Source organism: Coregonus clupeaformis, chromosome 34 (assembly GCF_020615455.1).
Source record: "Coregonus clupeaformis isolate EN_2021a chromosome 34, ASM2061545v1, whole genome shotgun sequence".
Taxonomy (NCBI): domain Eukaryota; kingdom Metazoa; phylum Chordata; class Actinopteri; order Salmoniformes; family Salmonidae; genus Coregonus; species Coregonus clupeaformis.
The window spans coordinates 40,088,334-40,113,131 of NC_059225.1; the positions used below are offsets into that span (position 1 = coordinate 40,088,334).

Below are 24,798 nucleotides of genomic sequence, written 5' to 3' on the forward strand. Positions count from 1 at the left end.
GTGCAAGATGTTTACCTAATACCCTAGCCTTAACTAACAACTAAAACCATGGGTCACAGATTAAGTCAGATTAAGCCTAGTCCTGGACTAAAAAGCACATTCACTGCTGTGATTGTTGAGAGATTATCATACTGCAATCAATATTTTCCTCAATTTTAATGTTTTAAAATGTTCTCAAATTATTTTGAACCAGCAGCTTCTGCTAAATAAAGCAACCATGCTCAATTGTGTGGAATACCAGCTACCCGGGGACAAAAGTTTTTCAATTATATATCTCTCGGCAAACTCTGATAATATGCCTGAGTGAATATAAAGAACCTGTATTGGTATTGAATGTTGAAGTGCCACGCAAATGTATTCTGCAGTATATAAATGTTATATATATGCAAGCTATGTTTGTAACAGCATTTTGAATTGCTCCATTTTGGGAACAGGTATAAATTGCTTTACAAAGCAAATCATGAAACATCTCAGATGTGAAAATACCATATTTTAGAAGACCTACAAAGTAATTGGAATAATTAAGTGTTTGCCCCTTGAAATTATGGTTTAAGTGGATTTTGGTGCTGCAGCGAGGTACTGTGATCAATGACACAGAGGGTGAGGGAGACAAGGGGAGGCACCCCTCTCTGTCTCCTGCTGTCCACATCGATCTTGCATTGAAGGGAAGGGGAGGGGAGAGAGAACAAACCTCTTCATGAACTCAAAGCAAGGCGGCCCAGTGAGGACAGCTGCCAAAACTGAACATGTCTCTTTCCAGGTTTTAAACAAACAAACAAACTGACCTTTTCACCTACCTTAAAAACAAAAAGCAGACTCACTTTAGGAACGGTTGTTAATGTTGTTGTTTTTTCTTCAAATATGCCCAAATTCTTTCTAGATATTCATATGACCGAAATCGTAGGCTACATCAGCCAGAGTAATACCATGTAACATTCCAAAACAATTTTGTTACAATGCACATGAAGAATAGTTTACAACGTTACAACATATTGCACATTTTTATTCCATAGATTGTCATACTAAAACTAGCCTAGAGTGGAATGATGTGGCATTGCTAATGTTGCATGGGTAGTGTTGTAGCTACATGTGTTGCTACAAAAGTATTTGGATACTCCTTCAAATTAGTGAATTCGGCTATTTCAGCCACACCCGTTGCTGACAGGTGTAAAATCGAGCACACAGCCATGCAATCGCCATAGACAAACATTGGCAGTAGAATGGCCTTACTGAAGAGCTCAGTGACTTTTAATATGGCACCGTCATAGGATGCCACTTTTCCAACAAGTCAGTTCGTCAAATTTCTGCCTTGCTAGAGCTGCCCCAGTCAACTGTAAGTGCTGTTATTGTGAAGTAGAAACGTCTAGGAGCAACAACGGCTCAGCCGTTAAGTGGTAGGCCACACAAGCTCATAGAAAGGGACCAGCGAGTGCTAAAGCACGTAGCATGTAAAAATTGTCTGTCCTCGGTTGCAACATTCACTACTGAATACCAAACTGCCTCTGGAAGCAACGTCAGCACAAGAACTGTTAGTCGGGAGCTTCATATAATGGGTTTCCATGGCCGAGCAGCCGCACACTAGCCTAAGATCACCATGTGCAATGCCAAGCATCGGCTGGAGTGGTGTAAAGCTCGCCGCCATTGGACTCTAGAGCAGTGGAAACACGTTCTCTGGAGTGCTTCACCATCTGGCAGTCCGATGGACGAATCTGGGTTTGGCGGATGCCAAGAGAACGCTACCTGCCCCAATGCATAGTTCCAACTGTAAAGTTTGGTGGAGGAGGAATAATGGTCTGGGGCTGTTTTTCATGGCTCGGGCTAGGCCCCTTGCTTCCAGTGAAGGGAAATCTTAACGCTACAACATACAATGACATTCTAGAAGATTCTGTGCTTCCAATTTTGTGGCAACAGTTTGGGGAAGGCCCTTTCCTGTTTCAGCATGACAATGCCCCCGTGCACAAAGCGAGGTCCATAAAGAAATGGTTTGTCGAGATCGGTGTGGAAGAACTTGACTGGCCTGCACAGAGCCCTGACCTCAACCCCATCAAACACCTTTGGGATGAATTGGAACGCTGACTGTGAGCCAGGCCTAATCGCCCATCATTAGTGCCCGACATCACTAATGCTCTTGTGGCTGAATGGAAACAAGTCCCTGCAGCAATGTTCCAACATCTAGTGGAAAGCCTTCCCAGAAGAGTGGAGGCTGTTATAGCAGCAAAGTGGGGACCAACTCCATATTAATGCCCATGATTTTGGAATTAGATGTTCGTCAAGCAGGTGTCCACATACTTTTGGTGAAGTAGTGTATGTTAACAGTTTACTGTAGCCTATGGTTTTTGCAGGTGAGGCACTCATAGGCCACAGTAATAATGATCTCCGTTTCAAATCATCCTTTGCAATATTGCTTGGTAATAAACAAAGGCAAATATTGCATAATCGGTGGGCAGGCAATCTCTCCAACAGCCAGCCACTGTAACCGTTGAGCAAACATTTTACACCCTAATCCACATTGTTAAAACATTAACCTTAATCCGCACCACCTGCGTTGCAAATGACAACACATTACAGTTGAAAACTAGGCTACTCGTTTTGGTGTGTTATTTACTGATTCTTCCTAATGGTAAAGTGTCTTTACTCGTTTAAATGTGTATGTTCTGACCCTGCAACTTCTCCTCCTCGGCTTGTCCTGTGCGTAAACCATTGTGCTGGGTGTGCCATCTAGAGATTTTCGCAGGTACGTTGCAGTCGAGTCTCACGCCTCGAAATTTCGCGCCAAGCGTCTCAAGGCTCTTCGCGCGTGGACAGCTATTTGTTTCCTAACAAAATGCTCTCATTTTAGCTTAAAGCAACACGTTGGATTATTGTGTTTATTCGTTTAATTCCTGACCTACTTGGATGTGTCCAGCACTCAAGGATTAGTTTAAAACAACAACTGCAAACATGCCATGCTGATTTAGAGGACACACGAATTTGTTAACCAAATAGCGTGCAGGTGAAGAAATTCACCCTGATTTCGTGCCATAATAGCACTTGCAAAACCAACAGGAATATGTGCATGCAGAGCTCCAACTAGGCTATTTTTTCAAACTAACCTGAGGAGGAAACTATACAAGTATGCTGTGAAGCTATCGTAGCCGCATGGCTCTCAGACAGACCAGGTTACCAGTGTTACATTTTTCCGAGGAGTCGTGAATGTGAAGGATGCAGCTTTTCAGATCGTTTTGCGGTTTGTCTCTTGGAATTAGAAGAGGATGCCCTGGAAAGATACACGGGTGAACAACGACGATGAGAATATAACATTTGATAGTACACAATGGAGCCTACGTATGTGGCTGTAAAGGTAAGGGATGCGCCTTCTAATACATTTTCCATTGTCAGACATTAGCCTAACATTCGCTTATATATTGTAAGACAGATATTAAGGGCACTATAAAAAGGCAGACAATTTAAATGTTGTGTTGAATATATTTTATAATAAAATATTAATTGTATGGGGTTTACAGCGTCAGTTAAAGATGCTGGCTGGAAAACGGGAAGCAGTGATCAGAGATAAACCCACTTGAGTTATTGTTTGTGTGGGACAACAAGCGTATTGTTTTATTGCATTTTAGCTGAAACAATAATTCAGTTCTGCAAGCTACAGATAGTTTGAATAATGGCGTCTGCTTTAGGCCTATAGGTGAGAAATTGAAGTAGCTCAGAGTAGCTTTGACGACACAGACATACAGCAACCTTTTTTCATAGTCCAAGTAACATTCACGGGATATGCAATATGTTTGCATCACAGTATTGAGCAAAACAGATATATCCCAAATGTGTAGACTATATCGCTACACAGGTTTACCAGAAAGTAGGATAACTAAAGCTAGTGTCCGTGCAAAGAATCTATAGCTCTCAGACCTAGATCACTTTCAAGTTCTGCGGTGTGTTGGATGGTTCCTAATTCAACCACAGAGGGCAGCGATGCATGCGAAAGCATGTGAACAAAACGTAGCCTAAATGTGAAGATTTTACACAGACTGAAAGTCGAGGTTATAATTATTTTTTTTACGTTGATGATACATAATATGTAGCCTATTAGCTTTTATTGCGGCGTGTGTGCTTGCGCACGCCTGTGTTTGTGTAGGGACCAGTGTATGTGTGTGTGTACGTGTGTTGCTTTTCACAGGGAAAAGTATGTGCACGCGCATCCACTGATGTGTGGAGTTGATAAACATTTCTCTCTAGCCTATTATTGTAGGTGATATTTGAAAGTCGGACTCCACTATAAGCAACTTGAAATCACAATTATAGCCAACTGTAAGACACCGATGAAAGAACGTTGTGTTTTATGGAGAGTGGAAGTGGGAGAGAGTGTGTGGTCTCCCAGAATCATGACAGGTGCTTAAACTTTATGCTCCTTTCTGATTGCAATTACAGTACATGTTAGGCTGCATGTATGATCCAGACAGCAAGCGGTAGCTATTTGAACCCGTGAAAATGAAATGTACTCTAATTTTCCCGACAAATTAGTAGGTAGCAGGATTCAGTCGACTGCGGGTTGCTCTGTTTGATAGGCAACATTTCAGCACCAAGGACAGCGCACTGTAGCAGCTGTATGCTCCGGAGGTGGAGTAGCACCATGGTCAGGCATTGTAACGTCGGAAAAGGTTGGGTTAAAGCTACACCAGATCGGATTTATTTTCTTTCTCAAGTGAATACAAGCAGATAGAGCTGAGATTTAATAAATATGTAATTCTTATTCCAACATAAAGGAAACTTTAAGATTTTAAGTGTTTGGTGTTGCTTAGAATGAAAGACACATTGGGATCTCAAGCCCACAATAAATATGTGCTGAATATATTAAGGTGTGTCTCTACACAGCAAAGACACTTGTTGTTTTCTTTATGGTGAAGGCTTTTGAACAAACGAACAAACAAAGTGATTTGATCAAAAGTGCCCCATTGTTTCGCTGTGTCTGGCATTCTGCCATGAAAAATGTATTCATTGCTGTCACATTTGCATTTACATTTTTGTTATCTCTCTCTTTTGCTCTCTCTCTCTCTCTCTCTCTCTCTCTCTCTCTCTCTTCTCTCTCTCTCTCTCTCTCTCTCTCTCTCTCTCTCTCTCACACACACACACACACACACACACACACACACACACACACACACACACACACACACACACACACACACACACACAGAGAGAGAGAGATAGAGACACACACACAGAGAATGAGAAATAGATCTTACAACAAGGGGAAGGATATGTACAGTGCGGGAAAAAAGTATTTGATCCCCTGCTGATTTTGTACGTTTGCCCACTGACAAAGAAATAATCAGTCTATAATTTTGATGGTAGGTTTATTTGAACAGTGAGAGACAGAATAACAACAACAAAATCCAGAAAAATGCATGTCAAAAATGTTATGAATTGATTTGCATTTTAATGAGGGAAATAAGTATTTGACCCCTCTGCAAAACATGACTTAGTACTTGGTGGCAAAACCCTTGTTGGCAATCACAGAGGTCAGACGTTTCTTGCAGTTGGCCACCAGGTTTGCACACATCTCAGGAGGGATTTTGTCCCACTCCTCTTTGCAGATCTTCTCCAAGTCATTAAGGTTTCGAGGCTGACGTTTGGCAACTCGAACCTTCAGCTCCCTCCACAGATTTCCTATGGGATTAAGGTCTGGAGACTGGCTAGGCCACTCCAGGACCTTAATGTGCTTCTTCTTGAGCCACTCCTTTGTTGCTTTGGCCGTGTGTTTTGGGTCATTGTCATGCTGGAATACCCATCCACGACCCATTTTCAATGCCCTGGCTCATGATCATTGCAACTCCACGAGGTGAGATCTTGCATGGAGCCCCAGGCCGAGGGAGATTGACAGTTATTTTGTGTTTCTTCCATTTGCGAATAATCGCACCAACTGCTTGGCGATGGTCTTGTAGTCCATTCCAGCCTTGTGTAGGTCTACAATCTTGTCCCTGACATCCTTGGAAAGCTCTTTGGTCTTGGCCATGGTGGAGAGTTTGGAATCTGATTGATTGATTGCTTCTGTGAACAGGTGTCTTTTATACAGGTAACAAACTGAGATTAGGAGCACTCCCTTTAAGAGTGTGCTCGTAATCTCAGCTCGTTACCTGTATAAAAGACACCTGGGAGCCAGAAATCGTTCTGATTGAGAGGGGGTCAAATACTTATTTCCCTCATTAAAATGCAAATCAATTTATAACATTTTTGACATGCGTTTTTCTGGATTTTGTTGTTGTTATTCTGTCTCCCACTGTTCAAATAAACCTATCATTAAAATTATAGACTGATCATTTCTTTGTCAGTGGGCAAACGTACAAAATCAGCAGGGGATCAAATACTTTTTTCCCTCACTGTATCTATTTCTTTTCACAAAAACTCTCTAAATGCAGTTCCGGACAAATTATTTCATCCACCTGCTTGTTTACCATGGTATAGACGTTTTTTGGAATGTAACCCATAACAAACTTGTTTAGAACACACGGTCCTACTCTACATCCGGCTAGCTAGCTGCCCCAGAGAACTCAACATGTCAAGTGCATGTTACAAGCAGAAAAGTAAACAACGTCTACTTATAGAGACGGAAAAGCGGTGTTACATGTAACCTACTCAATGTATGGAGAAGTCGGAGGCGGAGCTAGCCAGCCAGCCGGACACTTCAGAGGACGTGGGCTACTTGACCTGGATAGTGGCGAGAAGCAACGGGCCATACGGGGGAGGTGTGCAGCGGACACTGTAGCCTCCAATGGTAGGCTCCTTGTATGACAGGCAGAGATGGTGGGACAACATTTTCCAAAAGCAGTGAAAACTAAAATCCTAGTGTCCGATAAGAATTCACTTTGTCATTGATGCATATTTTAAGTGGTTGAAATACTGACAGCTGTTATGTAAAATGATTAATCACCGAATATGACACCCATATTCGCATTTGTTGGCAAAGTAAACATATTATAATGCGATATATTAGTCTCTCAGAATATCCCAATCTTTCACAATAAACAAGTCATTAACAATAATACTTAAAGTAGGCATAGAAATAAACTCAACATGTATGTGTTCTGAAGATACAGGATAGTTTAAATAGCACAATTAAATAGTAGCCATACATACAGTAATGGCAGTGTAGTACAATACAAGGGATACTTGTACAGTGGTGCAATAGAGGCAATAGCGGTGTGGGTGTAGAGATGTGCAATGAGTCATGTTGTGGCAAGAACATGGATAGAATAGATACTCTACTGTCCATTTGTAAGAAGGGAAATGTGTCTTCTGCTTTTTCCAACACCCTGCAGTGCAGCACTCCTGGGTGGAGAGCAATTGTGGGGGGTTAAGTGCCCTGCTCAAGGGCACAATGGCAGGACACATTTCCTTTGATTATAACCCACAGAACCCCGAAATAAATATATATTTTAAGCCTAGGCAGCTGAAACATTAGGCTTTTGATTATGGGCTGGCATTTCAATAGATATCTATTAGCTAGCTTGCCTCTACTTTAGTTAGTTAGCTAGCTAGGTCCATTACAGGGTTAACTGTGCAAGCCTCCCCATCAGCTTTGTGGGTATAAAGCTATATCACGGTTGTTTGCCAGAGAGCAGCTATGGTAGCTTAGCAGCAATGCATGGATGTAGCTATTATTGTGTCTCACAGAATTAGCTATTCAAGTTAGCTAACTAACATTAGTTAGTTAGAGTCGAGAGCTAGTTAGCTTTTTGGGTGGCATAGACAGCTTTTAACAGAATAGACAGCTTTTGCTAGGCATTCAGACACTGAGTGGATAACAGATAGCTAGCTAGCAGATTAGTTAGACAAATAACACATTCACGTTACCTGAAGTGAAATGTATCCAGACCTTCATAGCAGTGATCCACGCACGTTGTCCTGTTTCAATGAACCCCAACAGCACAGCACTCGACCCTTAGCTACCCCTAGTAGCTAAAGCTAGCTAGACCCCCAAGATGAATATGAAGTAACTGAAATGAATGACCACCGACCTGTAGTACTCAGTCACCGACCCATAGCACTCACTTCCGTCATCATGAAGTGCTTCGAGAGGCTAGTCAAAGACCATATTACCTCCTCCCTCCCCAACACTTTCAACCTTCTCCAATTTGCCTACCGCCCTGACAGATCCACGGACGACACAATTGCCATTGCACTGCACACTGCCCTCACCCACCTGGACAAAAGGAATGCATATGTGAAGATGCTGTTCATCGACTACAGCTCGGCCTTCAATACCATAGTGCCCTCTAAGATCATCACAAAGCTCACGACCCTGGGAATGAACTCCTCCCTTTGCAACTGGGTCCTGGACTTCCTGACGGGCCGCCCCCCAGGTGGTGAAGGTGGGCAACATTACCTCCTCCATACAGATCCTCAACACGGGGGCCCCACAAGGGTATGTCATTAGTCCCCTTCTGTACTCCCTGTATACCCACGACTGCTTGGCCTCACACAGTTCCAACTCCATCAAGTTCGCTGATGACACAACAGTAGTAGGCCTGATTACCAACAACGACGAGACGGCCTACAGAGAGGAAGTAGGCACTCTGATGGCATGGTGTGTAACGATCCCGGCAGTCTGAGTCGGGTCCTGTCTGTGGACTAGTTTTTCTGCTCGTGATCTCCAGTTTCCCGAGGGTTCTGGAACGCTCCGGGGAGCTCTCTTGATTTCCGCACCTGCATCTCATCAGCAATCTGCACACCTGGTCCTGATCATCACCCTTCTTAGGCTCTGGCCTAACATCCATTCCCTGCCGGATCGTTAGCCATGAACAGTAGGTTTACCAGAGTATCAGTCTTAGAGCTTCTAGCGTTAGTTTTGTTGTTTTGCACCTTGTTGGGTTGTTGTTTACTTACCTCCGTTTTGTTCCATCTGCAGTCACTCGTCCGGAACCTTCATCCAACCTCTGCCTGGTGGTCGGCGGCTGCCGAGCCATGATTGGATCAACCACTGCACCCCCAACAACTAATCAACGCCGCCCGCTCTGTTCCCTGGATTATTCAGCATCACTCTTGAATTTGTAAATAAACACTCACCTTCGTTTCAACTTACCTTGTCCTGGTCTGCTTCTGGGTTCTGGCTTTGTAACTCGTGACAGAACGATCCGGCCAGTAATGAACCCAGCGGACCTGGACTCTGTTCGCCATGCCATTACCCATCAGGAGAAGATGTTGGGCCATCATAGCACGGAGCTACAGGAGATCGCGTTGGCAGTTCGGAACCTTTCTACCGGTCTGACGGAGGTCCAGAACCAGCGCAAGTTTCCGGTGGAGGATCCACTACCGGTTTCACCCATCTCGCCTGCCGCGTCTGGAGCGGTGTCCTTCCGTGAGCCCAAGGTTCCGACGCCGGATAAATATGAGGGGGAGCTGGGAAGATGCCGTTCTTTCCTTATGCAGTGTGGGTTAGTGTTCGATCTACAGCCCTACTCTTATGCCACAGACAAGGCTAGGATAGCCTTTGTGATTGAGTTGCTGCGTGGTCGAGCGCTGGAGTGGGCTTCAGCCGTTTGGGAACGACAAGACCCCTGCATGGCTTCATACCAGGGGTTCACGGCCGAGCTGAGGAAGCTTTTCGACCATTCCGTCCGAGGGAGGGACGCAGCTAGGCGCCTGTTTTCGCTTCACCAAGCAACTCGCAACGTGGCCGACTTCGTGATCGAGTTCAAGACGTTGGCTGTGGAGAGTGGGTGGAATGAGGAGTCTCTGCAAGCGGCCTTTTACCAGGGTCTGTCGGAGCAGCTCAAGGATGAGTTGATCTCCTATCCGGAGCCTAGTGACCTGGACAGCTTGGTAGCCTTGTCTATTCGGGTGGATAATCGAGTCCGAGAGCGAAGGAGGGAGAAGCAATGGGGTCCGTCCAATCGATCAGCTTCTCAGGTTCCAGTCGGGTCGGGGATTGGACCAGAATACGTCGATCATCGTCCACCACACAGGATTAGTGGAGAGGTCCTGTCTCCCGATTCGGAACCAATGCAAGTAGGGCGGCACGGGTTAACCAAGGAGGAACGCCAACTCAGACGTAGGACTAACTGTTGCCTCTACTGTGGTGGTTCGGGACATTACCTCGCCACCTGTTCCCGGCGGTCGTCAAACTGCGCGGCTCGCTAAAGTTGGGAGGACTTTTAGCGAGCCAGTTTCGACCTCTCAATACCTCTGTCAGACCCCGTTTCCGGCTACCCTTGTGAACAGGAATCAGAGCTTAGCGATTAACGCTTTTATCGATTCAGGTGCCGATGGAAGCTTTCTTGATGCCGAGTTGGTGGAACAGCTGGGGCTTTCCAAGGAGCAATTGCCGGAAGCCATTGAAGCGACCACTCTGAACGGCAGTAGTCTGGCACGTATCACGATGAGGACTGAACCGGTTAAGATGCTGTTGTCGGGGAATCATTCGGAGATGATTTCATTCTTCATTCTGCCGTCTTCCCATGTTCCTCTGGTCCTTGGATACCCCTGGCTGAAGGAACACAATCCCACGTTCGATTGGGTGACGGGCAAGGTAACGAGTTGGAGCCTTGATTGTCATGCTAACTGTCTCAAGACTGCCTGTCCCCATTCGGTTCCCAGTCAGGTGATTGAGGCTAAACCCCCAGATTTGTCCCTGGTTCCCGAGACATATCACGATTTGGGGGAAGTGTTCAGTAAGCAGAAGGCTCTGTCACTCCCTCCCCACCGACCATATGATTGTGCCATCAACCTGTTCCCTGGAGCTGTCTACCCCAAGGGAAGGTTATACAGTATCTCCCGCCCTGAACGTGAGGCTTTGGAGACCTACATCAAGGAGTCCCTAGCTGCTGGTCTCGTTCGTCCCTCGTCATCACCCCTGGGGGGCAGGATTCTTCTTTGTGGGTAAGAAGGATGGCTCTCTTCGACCGTGTATTGATTATCGGGGGTTGAATGACATCACGGTCAAGAACAAGTATCCCCTGCCCTTGATGAGTTCTGCCTTCGACTCCTTACAGGGTGCTACGGTGTTCACCAAGCTAGACCTACGCAATGCGTATCACATGGTCCGGATCAGAGAGGGAGACGAGTGGTTGACGGGTTTCAATACACCGATGGGTCACTTCGAGTATCAGGTGATGCCGTTTGGACTGACCAATGCTCCAGCGGTATTCCAGAGTATGGTGAACGACGTCCTGAGAGATATGATCGGTCTCTTTGTGTTTGTTTATCTGGATGACATTCTGATCTTCTCGAAGGAGCCTTCCGACCACGTCCAGCATGTCCGGCAGGTTCTGCAGCGATTGTTGGAGAATCGCCTGTTCGTGAAGGCCGAGAAGTGCGAGTTTCACGCCCACACGACATCCTTTCTCGGGTACATCATCTCCAGGGGAGAGATTAGGATGGACCAGGAGAAGGTTAGAGCGGTTCTGGAATGGGCCCAGCCCGGTACGAGATTGCAGCTCCAGAGATTTTTGGGGTTTGCGAATTTCTACCGCAGATTCATCCGGGATTACAGCCGTGTGGCCGCTCCGTTAACTGCCTTGACTTCCAGTATCAGGAGCTTCAAGTGGAATCCGGAGGCGGATCGAGCGTTTCTGGATTTGAAGAGGCGATTCACCAACGCACCGATTCTCTCTCAACCGGACACGGCCCGTCAGTTCGTCGTTGAAGTGGACGCGTCTGATGTGGGAGTTGGCGCCATCCTGTCGCAGCGATGCTCCACGGACAGTAAACTCCATCCCTGCGCCTACTACTCGTCGCCTTTCGCCTGCGGAGAGGAATTACGATGTGGGTAACCGGGAGCTTCTCGCGGTGAAACTTGCCTTGGAGGAGTGGCGCCACTGGTTGGAGGGGGCGGAGCAACCGTTTATTGTCTGGACTGACCACAAGAATCTTGCTTACGTGCAATCGGCTAGACGTCTCAACTCCCCGGCCAGGCCAGGTGGTCGTTGTTTTTCGGACGATTCAATTTTTCCCTGACGTTCCGACCTGGATCTAAGAACGGCAAGGCGGACGCCTTGTCTCGGATGTTCTCCAAGACGGAGGAGAGTGGGTCCAAGACCGAGACAATTCTCCCCGGAACTGCGTCGTGGGAGCTGTTAGGTGGAAGATTGAGGAGGAGGTGATGGCGGCCCTTCGGACGCAGCCCGGTCCCGTAACGGTCCACCCGGTCGGTTGTTTGTGCCTGAGTCGGTTCGTCCTGCGGTCCTCAAATGGTCCCACGCCAGCAAGATGGCTTGTCACCCTGGCGTGGCTCGGACGATGGCGTTTCTTCGCAGACGTTTTTGGTGGCCTGCCATGGCCGAGGATACTCGGGGTTATGTTGCTGCCTGTCCAGTGTGTGCGCAGAATAAGAGTACCAATCGGCCCAGCTCTGGACTACTTCACCCCCTTCCTATTCCCCCGGCGACCATGGTCGCATCTGGCCCTGGACTTTGTCACTGGGTTGCCCGCTTCTGAGGGGAACACGGTCGTTCTGACTATCGTGGACAGATTCAGCAAGTTCGCCCACTTTGTGCCAATTGCCAAGCTTCCCTCTGCCTCGGAGACGTCCGAGATCCTGGTTAGGGAGGTTTTCAGGGTCCACGGTTTGCCCAGTGATATCGTTTCCGACCGTGGCCCTCAGTTTACCTCTGCTGTCTGGAAGTCCTTCTGTTTGGCCATTGGAGCTACAGTCAGTCTCACATCTGGTTTTCACCCCCAATCTAATGGTCAGGCGGAGAGAGCCAACCAGAAGATGGAATCCACGCTACGCTGCCTGGCCTCTTCCAACCCCACCTCCTGGGTCTCTCAGTTGCCTTGGGTTGAGTATGCCCACAATACTCTCCCTACATCTGCCACTGGGATGTCTCCCTTCCAGTGCCTGTATGGCTACCAACCTCCCTTGTTCCCTTCTCAGGAGAAGGAGCTCTCAGTGCCTTCTGTTCAGGCCCATATTCGTCGTTGCCACCGGACCTGGCATCGGGCCAGAAAGGCACTCTTAGAGTTTCGGACCGGTATCAGCTCCAGGCGAATCGTCGCCGGATCCCCGCTCCCACCTATACCATCGGAGATAGGGTCTGGTTGGCCACACGGGATCTTCCTTTACGGACTGAGTCTAGGAAGTTGTTACCGAAGTTCATTGGTCCGTTTGTGGTGGAGAAGGTGATCAATCCGGTGGCAGTTCGACTCAAACTCCCGAGGACGCTCAGAGTCCATCCCACCTTTCATGTCTCCTGCCTCAAGCCTGTTTTCCTCAGTCCTCTGTTGTCTCCTCCGCCTCCTCCTCCTCCTCCTCGGATGATCGGAGGTGGTCCTGCCTACACGGTGCGACGCATCATGGATTCCAGACGGCGGGGCCGGGGTTTCCAGTATCTCGTGGACTGGGAGGGGTATGGTCCTGAAGAGAGGAGTTGGATTCCGCGGCGACAGATCCTAGATGCTGACCTCATCCGTGACTTCTACCGCCTCCATCCTGGCGCTCCGGGGAGTCCGCCCGGTGGCGTTCGGCGGAGGGGGGGTACTGTAACGATCCCGGCAGTCTGAGTCGGGTCCTGTCTGTGGACTAGTTTTTCTGCTCGTGATCTCCAGTTTCCCGAGGGTTCTGGAACGCTCCGGGGAGCTCTCTTGATTTCCGCACCTGCATCCCATCAGCAATCTGCACACCTGGTCCTGATCATCACCCTTCTTAGGCTCTGGCCTAACATCCATTCCCTGCCGGATCGTTAGCCATGAACAGTAGGTTTACCAGAGTATCAGTCTTAGAGCTTCTAGCGTTAGTTTTGTTGTTTTGCACCTTGTTGGGTTGTTGTTTACTTACCTCCGTTTTGTTCCATCTGCAGTCACTCGTCCGGAACCTTCATCCAACCTCTGCCTGGTGGTCGGCGGCTGCCGAGCCATGATTGGATCAACCACTGCACCCCCAACAACTAATCAACGCCGCCCGCTCTGTTCCCTGGATTATTCAGCATCACTCTTGAATTTGTAAATAAACACTCACCTTCGTTTCAACTTACCTTGTCCTGGTCTGCTTCTGGGTTCTGGCTTTGTAACTCGTGACATGGTGCCAGGTAAACAACCTCTCCCTGTCCCCGAGGGCCCTCACAGTGTTCTACAGGAGCACCATCAAGAGCATACTGTCGGGCTGCATCACGGCCTGGTACGGCAACTCCACCGCTGCTGACCACAAGGCTCTACAGAGGTTGGTACGCTCAGCCGAGAGCACCATTGGGTGCTCACTGCTTGCCCTCCAGGACACCTACAACACCAGGTGTCGCAGGAAGGCCAAGAAGATCATCAAGGACCTCAGCCACCTGAGCCAGCCTGTTCTCCCTGCTTCCATCACTCACTATAGGAGTTTCATGGCAAAAACTGTCAAACTGGCCAATAGCTTCTAACCCCAGACCATTAGGCAGCTGAATAGCCACTAGGCAGCTACCTGCTCCCCCTGTCCCTCTCCTGCCCCCCCCGGACTTCCTAATCCTCCCCACACAGACACACACAAACATTTACCCTGCCCCCACCCCCAATGGCCATTTATCATTGTTACAGCTGTAAATATGTATTATTCTTTTTTATTATTGTTTCATTGACTTCTCACTCCCCCCCTGCTGCTCCCCGTATGGACATTCTACATCCTCCCCAATGGACACTTACCCTGCCCCCACCCCCCAAAGGACATTTATCGTTGCTACAGTTGTAAATGCGTATATATTATTATTATTATTATTATTATCATTATTATTATTATTATTATTATTATTATTATAACGGGTCGCCCCCATTATAATAACCTGCACTGTTGGAGCTCGGACCATAAGAATTTCACTGTACCCCCCATTTACATCTCTGTCCCAAATTACCCTGTGCATGTGACTAATAAACTAATCTAATCCTTCCCACAGGTTGGAGTGCGAATTACACATTTGGGACAGAAAAAGGGGAGAGGGGAATGGGAGCTAGCTACAAGTTGTTAACAGCGCTCACTACAATCAAAGCAAAAAAACTTGCACCACGCAACAGGGGTCAGGGGCCAAGATTCAACAAACAACAGTTCTAGAATTTGTCAAAAAGGTCTATATTTAACTGCACAATGGGCAATATTACTTAAGTTTATTGGAACTTTTGCCCTTGTGGACTGTTGTTGACCCTGATGTGTATAAAACTATACAACTAATGATAATACTAATAATATTATAATATAATAATATATGCCATTTAGCAGATGCTTTATCCAAAACGACTAACAGTCATACATGTATGTGCATACTCATACATACACTTAGCGTTACAAACTAGGCTATTTATTCCAGTCCACGGTGTCTGCCAAGCCCTGACATCAGTATAGGACATGGCCCTTAAGGGTTAATGCTAAATGTGGACACTGCCAATCACCGAAAGAGCTATATAGTGCATTCGGAAAGTATTCAGTCGCCTTGATTTTTTCCACATTTTGTTATGTTACAGCATTATTCGAAAATTGATTACATATAAATTTTTTCATCAATCTACACACAATACCCCATAATGACAAATAGAAAACAGATATACCTTATTTACATAAGTATTCAGACCCTTTGCTATGAGACTCGAAATTGAGCTCAGATGCATCCTGTTTCCATTGAGCATCCTATAGATGTTTCTACAACTTGATTGGAGTCCACCTGTGGTAAATTCAATTGATTGGACATGATTTGGAACGGCACACACCTGTCTATATAAGGTCCCACAGTTGACAGTGCATGTCAGAGCAAAAACCAAGCCACGAGGTCAAAGGAATTGTCCGTAGAGCTCCTAGACAGGATTGTGTCGAGGCACAGATCTGGGGAAGGGTACCAAAACATTTCTGCAGCATTGAAAGTCTCCAAGAACACAGTTGCTTCAATTCTTAAATTGAAGAAGTTTGGAACCACCAAGACTCTTCCTAGAGCTGGCTGCCCTGCCAAACTGAGCAATCTGGGGAGAGGGCCTTGGTCAGGGAGGTGACCAAAAACCCGATGGTCAATCTGACAGAGCTCCAGAGTTCCTCTGTGGAGATGGGAGAACCTTCCAGAAGGACAACCATCTCTGCAGCACTCCACCAATCAGGCCTTTATGGTAGAGTGGCCAGACAGAAGCCACTCCTCAGTAAAAGGCACATGACAGCCTGCTTGGTGTTTGCCAAAAGGCACCTAAAGGACACTCAGACCATGAGAAACAAGATTCTCTAGTCTGATGAAACTAAGATTTAACTATTTCGCCTGAATGCCAAGCGTCACATCTGGAGGAAACATGGCACCATCCCTACGGTGAATCATGGTGGTGGCAGCATCATGCTGTGGGAATGTTTTTCAGCGGCAAGGACTGGGAGACTAGTCAGGATTGAGGGAAAGATGAACGGAGCAAAGTACAGAGAGATCCTTGATGAAAACCTGCTCCAGAGCGCTCAGGACCTTAGACTGGGGCGATGGTTTGCCTTCCAACAGGACAACGACCCTAAGCACACCACCAAGCCAACGCAGGAGTGGCTTCGGGACAAGACTCTGAATGTCCTTGAGTGGCCCAGACAGAATCCGTACTTGAACCCGATCGAACATCTCTGGAGAGACCTGAAAATAGCTGGGCAGCGACACTCCCCATCCGACACTCCCCAAATACAGGTGTGGCAAGCTTGTAGCGTCATACCCAAGAAGACTCGAGACTGTAATCCCTGCCAAAGGTGCTTCAACAATGTACTGATTAAAGGGTCTGAATACGTAGGTAAATGTGATATTTCCATATTTTTTTTATTTTTATAAATTTGCAAAAATTTATAAAAACCTGTTTTTGCTTTGTCATTATGGGGTATTGTGTGTAGATTGATGTGGGGGGAAAAAACAATTTAATCATTTTTAGAATAAGGCTGTAACGTAACAAAATGTGGAAAAAGTCCAGGGTTCTGAATCCCTTTCGAATGCACTGTAGGTCTGGTTTGGCAGACAATATACCAGCACTTACAAGCAAACACAATCAGTGTGCTCAAAATGTAGGCCAATGCTTCTCCAGGGATAGCATGGAACTATGCAGGAGGCCACAGCAGAAAGTTGTTTTTGTGCATGGGAAATTAGAAAGAGAAAGAAAGAGAGAGACAAAGAGAGAGGGAGGAATTTTATTAGAGTATAATTGAAGATGATTGAAGATGGATATGACAGGCCCCTTTTAACGTGCCATTTGCATATGCTGTGTTTTGAAACCTCTCTAAGATACATGTCATGTTATGTGTGTTTGTTTTGTTTATGACAAGTGGTCCCTGATGGTGTGGAGGAAGGATGGTCCCTGATGGTGTGGAGGAAGGATAGGTAGAGTAAGAAAAATGGATCCCAAGAGGGCATGAGGAGGTAGGGAATAGAAAAGAAAATAGGAGGTAGGGAATCGTTGCAAATAAGATAAAAGTTGATGTCTCACATGATATGTTGCATGATATGATACACTACAAATCACAGAAACAAACAATATAGCTTACAATTGCTAACAGTGCATGCAACGTGTTTTGACAGGTGTCTTCCTCAGGCAGTCTTATGGTATTCAGGATGATAACACAAGTTGAGTTGAACCTCAATGGCCTGTTCTAACCCCACATTGTTAACACTATCCTGACCTAGACGAAGTTTACACTTCGTAATCTTAACAAAGCCAACCTAATCTTGGCCTGTTATCCTGGCGATATCCCCCAAGGGTTTTGGCGGTATAGGGCTCACTAACACAGGGCCGGAGTTAAATCCTCCCCTCCTGTGACCGCGGATTGGTGGGAGACCTTTGAGTAACCTCGCAGCCTCAGAGATACACTGCCTTCAGAAAGTATTCACACCCCTTGACTTTTTCCACATTTTGTTTTGCTATAACCTCAATTTAAAATAGATTAAATTGAGATTTTGTGTCACTGGCCTACACACAATACCCCATAATGTCAAAGTGGAATTATGGTTTAGAAGTTTACAAATGTATTAAAAATGAAAAGCTGAAATGTCTTGAGTCAATAAGTATTCAACCCCTATGTTATGGCAAGCCTAAATACGTTCAGGAGTATAAATTAGCTTAACAAGTCACATAATAAGTTGCATGGACTCACTTTGTGCAATAATAGTGTTTAACATGAATTTTGAATGACTATCTCATCTCCGTACCCGAGTCCCTCAGTCGAGCAGTGAATTTTAAACACAGATTCAACCAGAAAGACCAGGAAGGTTTTCCAATGCCTCACAAAGAAGGGCACCTATTGGTAAAAATAAAAATAAAAATAGCAGACATTGAATATCCCTTTGAGCAAGGTGAAGTTTGTAATTACACTTATCAATACACCCAGGCGTCCTTAACTCAGTTGCCGGAGAGGAAGGAAACCGCTCAGAGATTTCACCATGAGGCCAATGGTGACTTTATAGTTACAGAGTTTAATGGCTGTGATAGGAAAAACTGAGGATGGATCAACAACATTATAGTTACTCCACAATACTAACCTAAATGACAGAGTGAAAAGAAGGACGCCTGTAAAGAATACGAATATTCCAAAACATGCATCCTGTTTGCAATAAGGTACTGAAGTAAAACTGTAAATAATTTGGAAAAGAAATTAACTTTATGTTCTGAATTCAAAGCGTTATGTTTGAGGCAAATCCAACGCAACACATCACTGAGTACCACTCTTCATATTTTCAAGCATGGTGGTGGCTGCATAATGTTGTGGGTATGCTTTTCATCTGCAAGGACTAGGGAGTGTTTTCGGATAAAAATAAACAGAATAGAGCTAAACACAAGCAAAGTCCTAGAGGAAAACTTGGTTCTGTCTGCTTTCCAACAGACACTGGGAGACAAATTCACCTTTCAGCAGGACAATAACCTAAAACACAAGGCCAAATATACACTGGAGTTGCTTACCAAGACGACATTGAATGTTTGTGAGTGGCCTAGTTACAGTTTTGACTTAAATCAGCTTAAACATCTATGGCAAGACTTGAAAATGTCTGTCTAGCAATGATCAACAACCAACTTGACAGAGCTTGAAGAATCTTTTAAAGAATGATGTGCAATTATTGTACAATCCAGGTGTGCAAAGCTCTTAGAGACTCACAGCTGTAATCACTGCCAAAGGTCATTCTAACACCTATGTAATCAAGATACACTACATGACCAAAAGTATGTGGACAACAGCTCGTCAAACATCTCATTCCAAAATCATGGGCATTAATATGGAGTTGGTCCCTCCCTTTGCTGCTATAACAGCCTCCACTCTTCTGGGAAGGCTTTCCACTAGATGTTGGAACATTACTGCGGAGACTTGCGTCCATTCAGCCACAAGACACATTAGTGAGGTCAGGCACTGATGTTGGGCGTTTAGTCCTGGCTCGCAGTCAGCGTTCCAATTCATCCCAAAGGCGTTCGATGGGGTTGAGGTTAGGGCGCTGTGCAGGCCAGTCAAGTTCTTCCACACTGATCTCGACAAACCATTTCTGTATGGACCGCACTTTGTGCATGGGGGCACTGTCATGCTGAAACAGGACCTAGCCCGAACCATGAAAAACAGCCCCAGACTATTATTCCTCCTCCACCAAACTGTACAGTTGGCACTATGCATTGGGGCAGGTAGCGTTCTCCTGGCATCCGCCAAACCCAGATTAATCTGCCTGACTGCCAGATCGTGAAGCGTGATTTATCACTCCGGAGAACGCGTTTCCACTGCAGTTCCACACAGTTATTGTGCTAACGTTGCTTCCAGAGGCAGTTTGGACCTCGGTAGTGAGTGTTGCAACCGAGGACAGATGATTTTTAAGCGCTATGCGCTTCAGCACTCGGCGGTCCCGTTCTGTGAGCTTGTGTGGCCTACCACTTCGCGGCTGAGCCTTTGTTGCTCCTAGACGTTTCCACTTCACAATAACAGTAATTACAGTTGACCGGGGCAGCTCTAGCAGGGCATACATTTGATGAACTGACTTGTTGGAAAGGTGGCATCATATGATGGTGCCACTTTGAAAGTAACTGAGCTCTTCAGTAAGGCCATTCTACTGCCAATGTTTGTCTATGGAGATTGCATGTGTTCTCGATTTTATACACCTGTCTGCAATAGGTGTTGCTGAAATAGCCGAATCCACTAATTTGAAGGGGTGTCCACAAACATTTGTATATATAGTATATATTAGTATTTTTTTTAATTATAATTTTCTTTATTACAAATGTTAGAATTTTTCTTCCACTTTGCATTACAGAGTATTTTGTGTAGATCGTTGACAAAAAAAAAGACAATTAAAACCATTTTAATCCCACTTTTTAACACAACAAAATGTGGAAAAAGTTGAGGTGTGTGAATACTTTCTGAAGGCACTGTATGTCTGAGAAACCACACCAGGCTAGGGGGCTTGCCTCGCATGTTAATCTTGTCGTCTGGCATTTGAACAGCTGCCTTGTTTCCAGCCTGCGGGGATTAGGGACATTTTCCCCGAATGAACTTAACCATTAACCTTGTCACCTACTGTTGGTGCTTATGGCGATTTCAATGCAGAGTCACAGTCATACAGTATGTTGAAGTGGAACTTGATGTATGTGCAGTGTGTAGGAATGAGTTGCTAGGAACTATTTATTGCATGCTGTTGAAGGATTGGTTTGTTTTGTTTTGCATTGAAACAAGACAGTGAGATATTACCAATTTGGAGAGTTTCTATTTGATAGGTTGTCCAGTGGTGAGAATGCACATATACATCGACACGCAGACACACGCGCGCAAACACACACAAACACACACACACACACACACATCAGCCCTGCTGCTTAAAGGTGTGTCTGGCTGCTCTCGGAAAGTTATCACCGGCCACTGTTTAGAATTCCTGCTGAGATTGTAATGGCCCGTTGGTCGAGTGTCACTTCCTGGTTATGGGTAATATGTCACTTCCTGGTTGTGGCAGTCGCAGACAGACAATGGATAACTGAACTCCCCCTCTCATTGAATCCACGGAAACTACAGGCATTGTTTGCAGAAAACAGGATCCCCCGTTATAGTGAATGGAAAATTTTCAATTTTTGAAGAAGTTATAAGGATAATTTAGTTGCTAATGGCAGCTTGCAGTACCCCGGCCTTCAACTTCAGTCACTCAATGAGAGGGGCAGCATTGAGCTAGCCTGCAACATCACTTCCTAGAGTAGCTAAAACTGTGCATGTTATTTCTCTGTGAGACACCATCTTAACCAACTTAATTTGTCTTGCACTACTGAGTCTTCACATAGGAATGAATGGTTTCACATGATCTACAGTCATTGTTCTGGAATCAGAGTCACCTCAGGAGATTTATATTGACACAGAGAGTTTCTCTTTTTACACAGTGAAACACAATATTTAGACCATTAAAATGTAATTACCGGCCAAGCAATATGACTATAAGGACACAGCTCAATGACAGCAGAGGGACGGGAAACCAGAGCGCTTAAATTAAGTCATCAAGGAGAATGTGATAGTTATCAGTGCCTCAATTTCGAGATACAGGGCGTTTTCACATTTGAAATTCGGTACCCTGATGCGGATCTCTGGAGTTTTTGCGAGAACTCTACAGAATATGTTTTGCTTTCACGCGACCTGAAAATAACTGTTTCAGGGTGCGATTAGCAAGATCCGCATTCTTCATAACGTTAGCGAGCTAGCTTGTTTACAACGGGCAAGAAAGTTCCATGCGACTCCCACTGCCGTGTCACAATACCTGGTACTCTGGTTCTGGATCTTGGACCCGCTACTCACGCAGGTCCAGGATTAATTTCAGCCAGGGTTCATTTGCGTTTCATACATGCTTTAAAGCGCAGATCAGGGTACTAAACACTCCAGGATCCGGATCATAAGGGGATATGTGAAAGCACCTTTAGGGAATCATTTTACATTTTAGTCATTTAGGAGACGCTCTTATCCAGAGCGACATACAGTTTGTGAGCACATACATTTTTCATACTGGCCCCCCGTGGGAAACGAACCCACAACCCTGGCGTTGCAAGCGCCATGCTCTACCAACTGAGCTACAGGAGAGAATCAATACATGTAAGCAGTTAGACCATTATGTGTAATCAACCGGGAATCAAATGGTGGTCATTGTCAGGATGCTAGATGGTGTTAGCCCGCTGAGCTGTTAACGTTAGGCTAATGGGTAACATGCAGTGTCTTTTTATGTTACATTAGCATGCACATACTTTTTCTGCGCTTTTGTTGCCATTTCACTTTGTGCAATAATAGATTCAGATGAAGGTCAGGGTCGCATTCTGAATGGACAGAGAGGCAGAGAGGTGTTCACTCGTGCTGTTTTTTTCCCACACAAAGATAATTACTCTCGGAAATTGATCCTTTGAATAGAGGAGCCTCCTTTCAGAGAGACAGAGTGTGAATCCCTGGCAGTCAAAACACATGCATATAGTTAGCTCTGAATTTCAAAAGCTTGGTGTAATAGTGTTCAAAATGTACATTGTCACTGACTACATTTTGCATTGTTGCATTACAGTTTGTGCTGTTACATGCACGCTTGTGAAATGTTTGATTCCGCTTACAAACAATAGTCTTCAACTTTCCTCATACACCTGAACTATAGCCTTATTGTCTGTCCTCCCCAAACTTGTATGAGTCCAATTGCACCTCTCTCTCTCTCTCTCTCTCTCTCTCTCTCTCTCTCTCTCTCTCTCTCTCTCTCTCTCTCTCTCTCTCTCTCTCTCTCTCTCTCTCTCTCTCTCTCTCTCTCTCTCTCTCTCTCTCTCTCTCTCTCTCTCTCTCTCTCTCTCTCTCTCTCTCTCTCTCTCTCTCTCTCTCTCTCTCTCTCTTCTTCCCCCCCCCTCTCTCTCTCTCTCTCTCTCTCTCTCTCTCTCTCTCTCTCTCTCTCTCTCTCTCTCTCTCTCTCTCTCTCTGACACACACTCACCCACAATGCCAGCAGCCAGTGTCAAAACCAGTGAGACGGTGGGTCATGTTCCAGTGTCAAAACACTGCCACTCTTCCAGTTATTACCACCAGCCCATAAGCAGCATCTTGGCTTGGTTTCCCATTGCTGAGGAGGTGCACTGGGCCCTAAGATTACTGTTAAAAACATTTTTGCTCCAGAGAGCTAAAATGGAGAGTTCCTTGTACCGCCGCTGAGCGATAACATTCAGGCTCCGTTGGGGACATTTTCCTCTGTGAAGTAGCTGTAATTTAGGGAGGGTTGGTAGCTTATCAAGCAGAGTCCCTGTGCAACCTGGGGGGAAAACACACTCCAAAAGAGGAAGGAATGAGTCACTTTCAGTGGTTTTCAAAGTCTAAACACTAAAAACACTGCCTTGCCTGAACTTTTTTTTCATGCCAAAGAGAGAAGTCACAAAGTGACAATTAGTGCATTCATCTTAAGATAGCTAAGTGAGACAACACATCGCAATCATGTCAAGTACATTTTCCCTCAACGTTTTTTATCAGCAAAGTCAATGCTAGTGGGAAAAGACCCACACAAGGGGGGGTATGCTGCCGGGGGCGCCGTGAGGGTTATTTAAGATCCTCTTCAAAGAGGTAGGGTTTGAGACGTTTTCAGAAGATGGGCAGGGACTCCACTGTCCTGACTTTAGGGGGAAGCTTGTTCCACCATTGGGGTGCCAGGACAGAGAAGAGCTTTGACTGGGCTGAGTGGGAACTGCACTCCCGTAGGGGTGGGAGTGCCAAGAGACCAGAGATGGTGGAACAGAGTGCTCAGGTTGGGATGTAGGGTTTGAGCATAGCCTGAAGGTAAGGAGGGTAGGGCTCGGAATTGCTAGGGACCTCAGAATACGATATTATCACAATACTTACGTAGGTGCCGATGCAATATATATTGCAATTCTCACGATACTTGGAGTCAAATATCGATATAATATAATCCCAAAATTATATTGCAATATGTAACTGTATCAATTTTTTCACCCCATCGCTAAAGGTGGGGCAGTTCCCCTTGCTGCTCCCTAGGCAAGCACCAGGGTCTTGAAGATGATGCGAGGTTTGACTGGAAGCCAGTGGAGTGTGCGGATGAGAGGGGTGACATGGGAGAACTTAGGAAGGTTGAACACCAGGCGGGCTGCGGCATTCTGGATAAGTTGCAGGGGTTTAATGGCACATGCGGGGAGCCCAGCCAACAGAGAGTTGTAGTAATCTAGACAGGAGATGACAAGTGCCTGAATTAGGACCTGCACCGCTTCCTGTGTGAGGAAAGGTCATACTCTATGGATGTTGTAGAGCATGAACCTGCAGGAGCGAGTCACTGCTTTGATGATTGCAGAGAATGACAGGGTGTTGTCCAGGGTCACGCCAATGTTCCTGTGGAGTTGTCCAGGAGGAAGAGCAGCTTGAGGTGGCGGGCTGACATCCAAGCAGAGATGTCTGCTAGGCAGGCAGAGATGTGTGTCACCTCCTGGTGTCAGAAGGGGGGAAGAAGAAGAGTGGTTGAATGTCATCCACATTGCAATGATAGGAGAGACCATGTGGGGATATGACAGAGCCGAGTGACTTGGTGTAAAGAGAAAACAGGAGAGGGCCTAGAACAAAGCCCTGGGTGACACCAGTAGTGAGAGCACGTGGTGCAGACACAGATCCTCTCCATGCCACCTGGTGGGAGCGACCTGCCAGGTAGCATGCAATCTAGGAGTGTGCAGAGACTGAGACGCCCAACCCTGAGAGGGTGGAGAGAAGGATCTGATGGTTCACGGTGTCGATGGCAGCGGAGAGATCTAGGAGGATGAGAACAGAGGAGAGAGAATCAGCTTTGGCAGAGCGGAGAGCCTCTGTGACACAGAGGAGAGCGGTCAGTTGAGTGAGCCGCCTTGAAGCCTGACTGGAGCATGCAGAGAAAAAACTGCCCACTACCGGCTTCTGCTGGTTGTGACACTGACAGAG

At 46.1% G+C, this 24,798-nt stretch overlaps 1 protein-coding gene across 1 annotated transcript in view; it reads left to right on the forward strand.

Annotated features, from left to right (window-relative positions):
• Positions 1–2,759: 2,759 nt before the first annotated feature.
• LOC121539658 (leucine-rich repeat and fibronectin type-III domain-containing protein 2-like) overlaps positions 2,760–24,798 on the forward strand; it is a 294,850-nt gene continuing 272,811 nt past the window's right edge. Inside the window, exon 1 of the mRNA XM_041848327.2 lies at positions 2,760–3,340. The gene's annotated coding sequence lies outside the window, so the exon portion shown is untranslated. The remainder of the gene's footprint in view (positions 3,341–24,798) is intronic.